The sequence below is a fragment of the Chiloscyllium punctatum genome, chromosome 18, assembly GCF_047496795.1.
Source record: "Chiloscyllium punctatum isolate Juve2018m chromosome 18, sChiPun1.3, whole genome shotgun sequence".
Lineage (NCBI taxonomy): Eukaryota > Metazoa > Chordata > Chondrichthyes > Orectolobiformes > Hemiscylliidae > Chiloscyllium > Chiloscyllium punctatum.
Window position 1 is genome coordinate 66433780 of NC_092756.1, and position 12051 is coordinate 66445830.

The following is a 12051-nucleotide window of genomic DNA, read 5'->3' on the forward strand; positions in this document are numbered from 1 at the left end:
CTTTGAATTGACGAGTGCAGCCTCTTTCATTGAATGAACGTATGCAGTTTGGTTCAGTAAATAAACGAGATAGGGTTGTTCCATTGAAATAAGGTGTATTTCATGGAATCAATTATTGTAGTGTGATTCAATGATTGAATGAATGCAGTTTGTTGCCTTGAATTAAAGCGTTAAGCTTGACACGTTCAATGAATGAGAGAAGCTCTACTCATTGAATTAACACGTGCAGTTTGTTTCATGGAGAGAATCGGTGCAATTTGATTCAGACAATGTGAGAATCTTGTGACATTGAATGAATGAACAGCTGTATTCATTGAATTGACAAATACAGTTTCCTCAATGAACTAAAGGTGTGCATTTTGTTCGATTGAATAAATGCATTAAGAGTAGCTCTAATCATTGAATTATCATGTGCAGTCTGTTTCATTAAATGAACGAGTGAAATAGGTTTCACTAGATAAGAGAGTTAGATTTGTTCGATTGAAACAAGGAATAAGGTTTGATTCATTGAATCAATGATTGTAGTTTGATTCAAAGATTCAATTAATGCAGTTAGTTTCATTAAATTGAATGAATTAAATTGACACATTGAATGAATGCGAAAAGCTCTACTCATTGAATGACGCCGTGCGCAGTTTGATAGACACAACGCCGTGAAACTGGTGCCACGGAATTATTGACAGTAGCTCTACTCATTGAATTGACAAGTGCAGCCTCTTTCATTGAATTGAACGTATGCAGTTTTGTTCGCTAAATAAGGGAGATATGTTTGTTCCATTGAAACAATGAATAAGGTTTGCTTCATTAAATCAATGATTGTAGTTTGATGCAATGATTCAATAAATGCAGTTTGTTTCATTAAATGAAAAGAGGAATAAAGAGGAGAAAAGAGTAAAAAAAGAAGAAAAAAGAGAAAAAAGTGGAGAAATGAGGAGAAACGAGGAAAAAAGAGGAGATATGCGGAGAAAAGTGGAGAAAAGAGGATAAATGAGGAGAAAAGAGGAGAAAAGAGGAGAAACGAGGAGAAACGAGGAAAAAAGAGGTGAAATGAGGAGAAAAGAAGAGAAAAGACTAAACAAGAGGAAAAACGCGGGGAAAATTTGAAAAAGGAGGAGAAATGAGAAATGAGTTAAGAAGATGGAAAAAGAGGAGAAATGAGGAGAGAAGAGGAGAAATGAGGAGAAAAGAGGAAAAAAGAGTTAAAAAGAGTGGAAAAGAGCAAAAAAGAGGAATAAAGAGGATAAAAGAGGAGAAATGAGGCGACAAGAGGAAAAAGAAGAAGAAAAAGAAACAAGAGGAGAAATGAGGAAAAAAGCAGAAAAAAAGAAGAGAAAAGTGGAAAAAGGAGGAGAAATGAGATATGAGTTAAAAAGATGAAAAAAGAGGAGAATTGAGGAGAGAAGAGGAAAAAAGAGGAATAAAGAGGAGAGAGAGGACAAAAGAGGAAAAAAGAGGAATAAAGAGGATAAAAGAGGAGTAATGAGGGGACAAGAGGAAAGAGAAGGAAAAAAGGAAAAAAGCGGACAAGTGAGGAAAATACAGGAATAAAGAAGAAAAAAGTGGAGAAATGAGGAGAAAAGAGGAAAAAAGAGGCATAAAGAGGAGAAACGAGGAGAAACGAGGGAAAAAGAGGAGAAATGAGGAGAAAACAGGAGAAAAGAGTAAACAAGTGGAAAAACGCGGAGAAAAGTTGAAAAAGGAGGAGAAATGAGAAATGAGTTAATAAGATGAAAACAGAGGAGAAATGAGGAGAAAAGAGGAAAAAAGAGGAGAAAAGAGGAAAAAAGAGGCATAAAGAGGAAAAAAGTGGAGAAATGAGGAGTAACGAGGAGAAACGAGGAAAAAAGAGGAGAAATGAGGAGAAAACAGGAGAAAAGAGGAAACAAGAGGAAAAACGCAGAGAAAATTTGAAAAAGGAGGAGAAATGAGAAATGAGTTAAAAAGATGGAAAAAGAGGAGAAATGAGGAGAGAAGAGAAGAAATGAGGAGAAAAGAGGAAAAAAGAGTTAAAAAGAGTGGAAAAGAGCAAAAAAGAGGAATAAAGAGGATAAAAGAGGAGAAATGAGGCGACAAGAGGAAAAAGAAGAAGAAAAAGAAACAAGAGGAGAAATGAGGAAAAAAGCAGAAAAAAAGAAGAGAAAAGTGGAAAAAGGAGGAGAAATGAGATATGAGTTAAAAAGATGAAAAAAGAGGAGAATTGAGGAGAGAAGAGGAAAAAAGAGGAATAAAGAGGAGAGGACAAAAGAGGAAAAAAGAGGAGTAATGAGGGGACAAGAGGAAAGAGAAGGAAAAAAGGAAAAAAGCGGACAAGTGAGGAAAATACAGGAATAAAGAAGAAAAAAGTGGAGAAATGAGGAGAAAAGAGGAAAAAAGAAGCATAAAGAGGAGAAACGAGGAGAAACGAGGAAAAAAGAGGAGAAATGAGGAGCAAACAGGAGAAAAGAGTAAACAAGAGGAAAAACGCGGAGAAAAGTTGAAAAACGAGAAATGAGTTAAAAAGATGCAAAAAGAGGAGAAATGAGGAGAAAAGAGGAAAAAAGAGGAAAAAAGAGGAGAAAAGAGGCAAAAAGAGGAGAAAAGAAGAATAAAGAGGCATAAAAAGGAAAAAAAGTGGAGGAATGAGGAGAAACGAGGAGAAACGAGGAAAAAAGAGGAGAAATGAGGAGAAAACAGGAGAAAAGAGTAAAGAAGAGGAAAAATGCGGAGAAAAGTTGAAAATGGAGGAGAAATGAGAAATGAGTTAAAACGATGAAAAAAGAGGAGAAATGAGGAGAAAAGAGGAAAAAAGAGGAAAAAAGAGGAGAAATGAGGAGAAAAGAGTAAACATGAGGAAAAACACGGAGAAAAGTTGAAAAAGGAGGAGAAATGAGAAATGAGTTAAAAAGATGAAAAAAGAGGAGAAATGAGGAAAAAAGAGGAATAAAGAGGAAAAAAAGTGGAGAAATCAGGAGAAAAAAGAAAACAAGAGGAGAAAAGTGGAGAAACGAGGAAAAAAGAGGAGCAATGAGGAGAAAAGAGGAAAAAGAGGCATAAAGAGGAAAAAAGTGGAGAAATGAGGAGAGAAGCGGAAAACAGAGGAATAAAGAGGAGAAGAGCGGAGAAAAGAGGAAAAAAGAGGCATAAAGACGATACACGAGGAGAAAAGAGGCGACAAGAGGAAAAAGAAGAAAAAAAGGAAAAAAGAGGAGAAATGAGGAAAAAAGAGGAATAAAGAGGAAAAAAGTGGAGAAATGAGGAAAAAAGCAGAAAAAAGAGGAGAAAAGTGGAAAAAGGAGGAGAAATGAGAAATGACTGATAAAGATGAAAAAAGAGGAGAAACGAGGAGAGAAGAGGTAAAAAGAGGAATAAAGAGGAGAAAAGAGGAAAAAAGAGGAAAAAAGAGGAATAAAGAAGATACAAGAGGAGAAATGAGGCGACATGAGGAAAAAGAAGAAAAAAAGGAAAGAAGCGGAGAAATGAGGAAAAAAGAGGAATAAACAGGAAAAAAGTGGAGAAATGAGGAGAAATGATGAAAAAAGAGGATAAAAGAGGAGAAAAGGTGAGAGAAGAGGAAAAAGGATAAAAGAGGAGAAAAGACTAAAAAATGAACGGAGATAGGTATGTTCCATTGAAAAAAGGATTAAGGTGTGATTCGTGAATCAATATTTGTAGTTTGATTGAATGATTGAATGAAAGCCGTTTGCTTGATTGAATGAAAGCGTTATGCTTGACACATTCAATAAATGAGAGAAGCTCTACTCATAGAATTAACACGTGCAGATTGGTTCATAGAGTGAATGTGAGCAGTTTGATTGAGACAATGCGTGAAGCTTGCAACTTTGAATGAATGAGTAGCTCTATTCACTGAATTAACAAATGAGGTTTGCTACATGAACTAAATGTGTGCAGTTTGCTTGATTGAATAAATGCGTCAAGAGTAGGACTAATCATTGAATTATCATGTGCAGACTGTTTCATAAAACGAACGAGTGTAATAGCTTTCACTAGATAAGTGAGTTAGGTTTGTACGATGAAAACAAGGAATAAGGTTTGATTCATTGGATCAATGATTGTAGTTTGATTCATTAATTCAATGAATGAAGTTTGTTTCATTATAAAAAAACGGTGAGCTTGACACATTGAATGAATGAGAGAAACTCTACTCATTGAATGAAGACGTGCAATTTGGTTCATGTAGTAAACGTGTGCAGTTTGATAGAGACAATGCGTGAAATATGTGCCATTGAATGAATGAGAGTCGCTCTCCTCATTGAATTGACAATTGCAGCCTCTTTCATTGAGTGAACGTGTTCAGATTGATAGAGACAATGCTTGAACCTAGTGCCATTGAATGAATGCAAGTATCTTTACACTTTGAATTGACGAGTGCAGCCTCTTTCATTGAATGAACGTATGCAGTTTGGTTCAGTAAATAAACGAGATAGGGTTGTTCCATTGAAATAAGGTGTATTTCATGGAATCAATTATTGTAGTGTGATTCAATGATTGAATGAATGCAGTTTGTTTCCTTGAATTAAAGCGTTAAGCTTGACACGTTCAATGAATGAGAGAAGCTCTACTCATTGAATTAACACGTGCAGTTTGTTTCATGGAGAGAATCGGTGCAATTTGATTCAGACAATGTGAGAATCTTGTGACATTGAATGAATGAACAGCTGTATTCATTGAATTGACAAATACAGTTTCCTCAATGAACTAAAGGTGTGCATTTTGTTCGATTGAATAAATGCATTAAGAGTAGCTCTAATCATTGAATTATCATGTGCAGTCTGTTTCATTAAATGAACGAGTGAAATAGGTTTCACTAGATAAGAGAGTTAGATTTGTTCGATTGAAACAAGGAATAAGGTTTGATTCATTGAATCAATGATTGTAGTTTGATTCAAAGATTCAATTAATGCAGTTAGTTTCATTAAATTGAATGAATTAAATTGACACATTGAATGAATGCGAAAAGCTCTACTCATTGAATGACGCCGTGCGCAGTTTGATAGACACAACGCCGTGAAACTGGTGCCACGGAATTATTGACAGTAGCTCTACTCATTGAATTGACAAGTGCAGCCTCTTTCATTGAATTGAACGTATGCAGTTTTGTTCGCTAAATAAGGGAGATATGTTTGTTCCATTGAAACAATGAATAAGGTTTGCTTCATTAAATCAATGATTGTAGTTTGATGCAATGATTCAATAAATGCAGTTTGTTTCATTAAATGAAAAGAGGAATAAAGAGGAGAAAAGAGTAAAAAAAGAAGAAAAAAGAGAAAAAAGTGGAGAAATGAGGAGAAACGAGGAAAAAAGAGGAGATATGCGGAGAAAAGTGGAGAAAAGAGGATAAATGAGGAGAAAAGAGGAGAAAAGAGGAGAAACGAGGAGAAACGAGGAAAAAAGAGGTGAAATGAGGAGAAAAGAAGAGAAAAGACTAAACAAGAGGAAAAACGCGGGGAAAATTTGAAAAAGGAGGAGAAATGAGAAATGAGTTAAGAAGATGGAAAAAGAGGAGAAATGAGGAGAGAAGAGGAGAAATGAGGAGAAAAGAGGAAAAAAGAGTTAAAAAGAGTGGAAAAGAGCAAAAAAGAGGAATAAAGAGGATAAAAGAGGAGAAATGAGGCGACAAGAGGAAAAAGAAGAAGAAAAAGAAACAAGAGGAGAAATGAGGAAAAAAGCAGAAAAAAAGAAGAGAAAAGTGGAAAAAGGAGGAGAAATGAGATATGAGTTAAAAAGATGAAAAAAGAGGAGAATTGAGGAGAGAAGAGGAAAAAAGAGGAATAAAGAGGAGAGAGAGGACAAAAGAGGAAAAAAGAGGAATAAAGAGGATAAAAGAGGAGTAATGAGGGGACAAGAGGAAAGAGAAGGAAAAAAGGAAAAAAGCGGACAAGTGAGGAAAATACAGGAATAAAGAAGAAAAAAGTGGAGAAATGAGGAGAAAAGAGGAAAAAAGAGGCATAAAGAGGAGAAACGAGGAGAAACGAGGGAAAAAGAGGAGAAATGAGGAGAAAACAGGAGAAAAGAGTAAACAAGTGGAAAAACGCGGAGAAAAGTTGAAAAAGGAGGAGAAATGAGAAATGAGTTAATAAGATGAAAACAGAGGAGAAATGAGGAGAAAAGAGGAAAAAAGAGGAGAAAAGAGGAAAAAAGAGGCATAAAGAGGAAAAAAGTGGAGAAATGAGGAGTAACGAGGAGAAACGAGGAAAAAAGAGGAGAAATGAGGAGAAAACAGGAGAAAAGAGGAAACAAGAGGAAAAACGCAGAGAAAATTTGAAAAAGGAGGAGAAATGAGAAATGAGTTAAAAAGATGGAAAAAGAGGAGAAATGAGGAGAGAAGAGAAGAAATGAGGAGAAAAGAGGAAAAAAGAGTTAAAAAGAGTGGAAAAGAGCAAAAAAGAGGAATAAAGAGGATAAAAGAGGAGAAATGAGGCGACAAGAGGAAAAAGAAGAAGAAAAAGAAACAAGAGGAGAAATGAGGAAAAAAGCAGAAAAAAAGAAGAGAAAAGTGGAAAAAGGAGGAGAAATGAGATATGAGTTAAAAAGATGAAAAAAGAGGAGAATTGAGGAGAGAAGAGGAAAAAAGAGGAATAAAGAGGAGAGGACAAAAGAGGAAAAAAGAGGAGTAATGAGGGGACAAGAGGAAAGAGAAGGAAAAAAGGAAAAAAGCGGACAAGTGAGGAAAATACAGGAATAAAGAAGAAAAAAGTGGAGAAATGAGGAGAAAAGAGGAAAAAAGAAGCATAAAGAGGAGAAACGAGGAGAAACGAGGAAAAAAGAGGAGAAATGAGGAGCAAACAGGAGAAAAGAGTAAACAAGAGGAAAAACGCGGAGAAAAGTTGAAAAACGAGAAATGAGTTAAAAAGATGCAAAAAGAGGAGAAATGAGGAGAAAAGAGGAAAAAAGAGGAAAAAAGAGGAGAAAAGAGGCAAAAAGAGGAGAAAAGAAGAATAAAGAGGCATAAAAAGGAAAAAAAGTGGAGGAATGAGGAGAAACGAGGAGAAACGAGGAAAAAAGAGGAGAAATGAGGAGAAAACAGGAGAAAAGAGTAAAGAAGAGGAAAAATGCGGAGAAAAGTTGAAAATGGAGGAGAAATGAGAAATGAGTTAAAACGATGAAAAAAGAGGAGAAATGAGGAGAAAAGAGGAAAAAAGAGGAAAAAAGAGGAGAAATGAGGAGAAAAGAGTAAACATGAGGAAAAACACGGAGAAAAGTTGAAAAAGGAGGAGAAATGAGAAATGAGTTAAAAAGATGAAAAAAGAGGAGAAATGAGGAAAAAAGAGGAATAAAGAGGAAAAAAAGTGGAGAAATCAGGAGAAAAAAGAAAACAAGAGGAGAAAAGTGGAGAAACGAGGAAAAAAGAGGAGCAATGAGGAGAAAAGAGGAAAAAGAGGCATAAAGAGGAAAAAAGTGGAGAAATGAGGAGAGAAGCGGAAAACAGAGGAATAAAGAGGAGAAGAGCGGAGAAAAGAGGAAAAAAGAGGCATAAAGACGATACACGAGGAGAAAAGAGGCGACAAGAGGAAAAAGAAGAAAAAAAGGAAAAAAGAGGAGAAATGAGGAAAAAAGAGGAATAAAGAGGAAAAAAGTGGAGAAATGAGGAAAAAAGCAGAAAAAAGAGGAGAAAAGTGGAAAAAGGAGGAGAAATGAGAAATGACTGATAAAGATGAAAAAAGAGGAGAAACGAGGAGAGAAGAGGTAAAAAGAGGAATAAAGAGGAGAAAAGAGGAAAAAAGAGGAAAAAAGAGGAATAAAGAAGATACAAGAGGAGAAATGAGGCGACATGAGGAAAAAGAAGAAAAAAAGGAAAGAAGCGGAGAAATGAGGAAAAAAGAGGAATAAACAGGAAAAAAGTGGAGAAATGAGGAGAAATGATGAAAAAAGAGGATAAAAGAGGAGAAAAGGTGAGAGAAGAGGAAAAAGGATAAAAGAGGAGAAAAGACTAAAAAATGAACGGAGATAGGTATGTTCCATTGAAAAAAGGATTAAGGTGTGATTCGTGAATCAATATTTGTAGTTTGATTGAATGATTGAATGAAAGCCGTTTGCTTGATTGAATGAAAGCGTTATGCTTGACACATTCAATAAATGAGAGAAGCTCTACTCATAGAATTAACACGTGCAGATTGGTTCATAGAGTGAATGTGAGCAGTTTGATTGAGACAATGCGTGAAGCTTGCAACTTTGAATGAATGAGTAGCTCTATTCACTGAATTAACAAATGAGGTTTGCTACATGAACTAAATGTGTGCAGTTTGCTTGATTGAATAAATGCGTCAAGAGTAGGACTAATCATTGAATTATCATGTGCAGACTGTTTCATAAAACGAACGAGTGTAATAGCTTTCACTAGATAAGTGAGTTAGGTTTGTACGATGAAAACAAGGAATAAGGTTTGATTCATTGGATCAATGATTGTAGTTTGATTCACTAATTCAATGAATGAAGTTTGTTTCATTATAAAAAAACGGTGAGCTTGACACATTGAATGAATGAGAGAAACTCTACTCATTGAATGAAGACGTGCAATTTGGTTCATGTAGTAAACGTGTGCAGTTTGATAGAGACAATGCGTGAAATATGTGCCATTGAATGAATGAGAGTCGCTCTCCTCATTGAATTGACAATTGCAGCCTCTTTCATTGAGTGAACGTGTTCAGATTGATAGAGACAATGCTTGAACCTAGTGCCATTGAATGAATGCAAGTATCTTTACACTTTGAATTGACGAGTGCAGCCTCTTTCATTGAATGAACGTATGCAGTTTGGTTCAGTAAATAAACGAGATAGGGTTGTTCCATTGAAATAAGGTGTATTTCATGGAATCAATTATTGTAGTGTGATTCAATGATTGAATGAATGCAGTTTGTTGCCTTGAATTAAAGCGTTAAGCTTGACACGTTCAATGAATGAGAGAAGCTCTACTCATTGAATTAACACGTGCAGTTTGTTTCATGGAGAGAATCGGTGCAATTTGATTCAGACAATGTGAGAATCTTGTGACATTGAATGAATGAACAGCTGTATTCATTGAATTGACAAATACAGTTTCCTCAATGAACTAAAGGTGTGCATTTTGTTCGATTGAATAAATGCATTAAGAGTAGCTCTAATCATTGAATTATCATGTGCAGTCTGTTTCATTAAATGAACGAGTGAAATAGGTTTCACTAGATAAGAGAGTTAGATTTGTTCGATTGAAACAAGGAATAAGGTTTGATTCATTGAATCAATGATTGTAGTTTGATTCAAAGATTCAATTAATGCAGTTAGTTTCATTAAATTGAATGAATTAAATTGACACATTGAATGAATGCGAAAAGCTCTACTCATTGAATGACGCCGTGCGCAGTTTGATAGACACAACGCCGTGAAACTGGTGCCACGGAATTATTGACAGTAGCTCTACTCATTGAATTGACAAGTGCAGCCTCTTTCATTGAATTGAACGTATGCAGTTTTGTTCGCTAAATAAGGGAGATATGTTTGTTCCATTGAAACAATGAATAAGGTTTGCTTCATTAAATCAATGATTGTAGTTTGATGCAATGATTCAATAAATGCAGTTTGTTTCATTAAATGAAAAGAGGAATAAAGAGGAGAAAAGAGTAAAAAAAGAAGAAAAAAGAGAAAAAAGTGGAGAAATGAGGAGAAACGAGGAAAAAAGAGGAGATATGCGGAGAAAAGTGGAGAAAAGAGGATAAATGAGGAGAAAAGAGGAGAAAAGAGGAGAAACGAGGAGAAACGAGGAAAAAAGAGGTGAAATGAGGAGAAAAGAAGAGAAAAGACTAAACAAGAGGAAAAACGCGGGGAAAATTTGAAAAAGGAGGAGAAATGAGAAATGAGTTAAGAAGATGGAAAAAGAGGAGAAATGAGGAGAGAAGAGGAGAAATGAGGAGAAAAGAGGAAAAAAGAGTTAAAAAGAGTGGAAAAGAGCAAAAAAGAGGAATAAAGAGGATAAAAGAGGAGAAATGAGGCGACAAGAGGAAAAAGAAGAAGAAAAAGAAACAAGAGGAGAAATGAGGAAAAAAGCAGAAAAAAAGAAGAGAAAAGTGGAAAAAGGAGGAGAAATGAGATATGAGTTAAAAAGATGAAAAAAGAGGAGAATTGAGGAGAGAAGAGGAAAAAAGAGGAATAAAGAGGAGAGAGAGGACAAAAGAGGAAAAAAGAGGAATAAAGAGGATAAAAGAGGAGTAATGAGGGGACAAGAGGAAAGAGAAGGAAAAAAGGAAAAAAGCGGACAAGTGAGGAAAATACAGGAATAAAGAAGAAAAAAGTGGAGAAATGAGGAGAAAAGAGGAAAAAAGAGGCATAAAGAGGAGAAACGAGGAGAAACGAGGGAAAAAGAGGAGAAATGAGGAGAAAACAGGAGAAAAGAGTAAACAAGTGGAAAAACGCGGAGAAAAGTTGAAAAAGGAGGAGAAATGAGAAATGAGTTAATAAGATGAAAACAGAGGAGAAATGAGGAGAAAAGAGGAAAAAAGAGGAGAAAAGAGGAAAAAAGAGGCATAAAGAGGAAAAAAGTGGAGAAATGAGGAGTAACGAGGAGAAACGAGGAAAAAAGAGGAGAAATGAGGAGAAAACAGGAGAAAAGAGGAAACAAGAGGAAAAACGCAGAGAAAATTTGAAAAAGGAGGAGAAATGAGAAATGAGTTAAAAAGATGGAAAAAGAGGAGAAATGAGGAGAGAAGAGAAGAAATGAGGAGAAAAGAGGAAAAAAGAGTTAAAAAGAGTGGAAAAGAGCAAAAAAGAGGAATAAAGAGGATAAAAGAGGAGAAATGAGGCGACAAGAGGAAAAAGAAGAAGAAAAAGAAACAAGAGGAGAAATGAGGAAAAAAGCAGAAAAAAAGAAGAGAAAAGTGGAAAAAGGAGGAGAAATGAGATATGAGTTAAAAAGATGAAAAAAGAGGAGAATTGAGGAGAGAAGAGGAAAAAAGAGGAATAAAGAGGAGAGGACAAAAGAGGAAAAAAGAGGAGTAATGAGGGGACAAGAGGAAAGAGAAGGAAAAAAGGAAAAAAGCGGACAAGTGAGGAAAATACAGGAATAAAGAAGAAAAAAGTGGAGAAATGAGGAGAAAAGAGGAAAAAAGAGGCATAAAGAGGAGAAACGAGGAGAAACGAGGGAAAAAGAGGAGAAATGAGGAGAGAAGAGGAGAAATGAGGAGAAAAGAGGAAACAAGAGTTAAAAAGAGTGGAAAAGAGCAAAAAAGAGGGATAAAGAGGATAAAAGAGGAGAAATGAGGCGACAAGAGGAAAAAGAAGAAAAAAAAGGAAACAAAGCGGAGAAATGAGGAAAAAAGCAGAAAAAAGAAGAGAAAAGTGGAAAAAGGAGGAGAAATGAGAAATGAGTTAAAAAGATGAAAACAGAGGAGAAATGAGGAGAAAAGAGGAAAAAAGAGGAGAAAAGAGGAAAAAAGAGGCATAAAGAGGAAAAAAGTGGAGAAATGAGGAGTAACGAGGAGAAACGAGGAAAAAAGAGGAGAAATGAGGAGAAAACAGGAGAAAAGAGTAAACAAGAGGAAAAACGCAGAGAAAATTTGAAAAAGGAGGAGAAATGAGAAATGAGTTAAAAAGATGGAAAAAGAGGAGAAATGAGGAGAGAAGAGGAGAAATGAGGAGAAAAGAGGAAACAAGAGTTAAAAAGTGTGGAAAAGAGCAAAAAAGAGGGATAAAGAGGATAAAAGAGGAGAAATGAGGCGACAAGAGGAAAAAGAAGAAAAAAAAGGAAACAAGAGGAGAAATGAGGAAAAAAGCAGAAAAAAGAAGAGAAAAGTGGAAAAAGGAGGAGAAATGAGATATAAGTTAAAAAGATGGAAAAAGAGGAGAAATGAGGAGAGAAGAGAAGAAATGAGGAGAAAAGAGGAAAAAAGAGTTAAAAAGAGTGGAAAAGAGCAAAAAAGAGGAATAAAGAGGATAAAAGAGGAGAAATGAGGCGACAAGAGGAAAAAGAAGAAGAAAAAGAAACAAGAGGAGAAATGAGGAAAAAAGCAGAAAAAAAGAAGAGAAAAGTGGAAAAAGGAGGAGAAATGAGATATGAGTTAAAAAGATGAAAAAAGAGGAGAATTG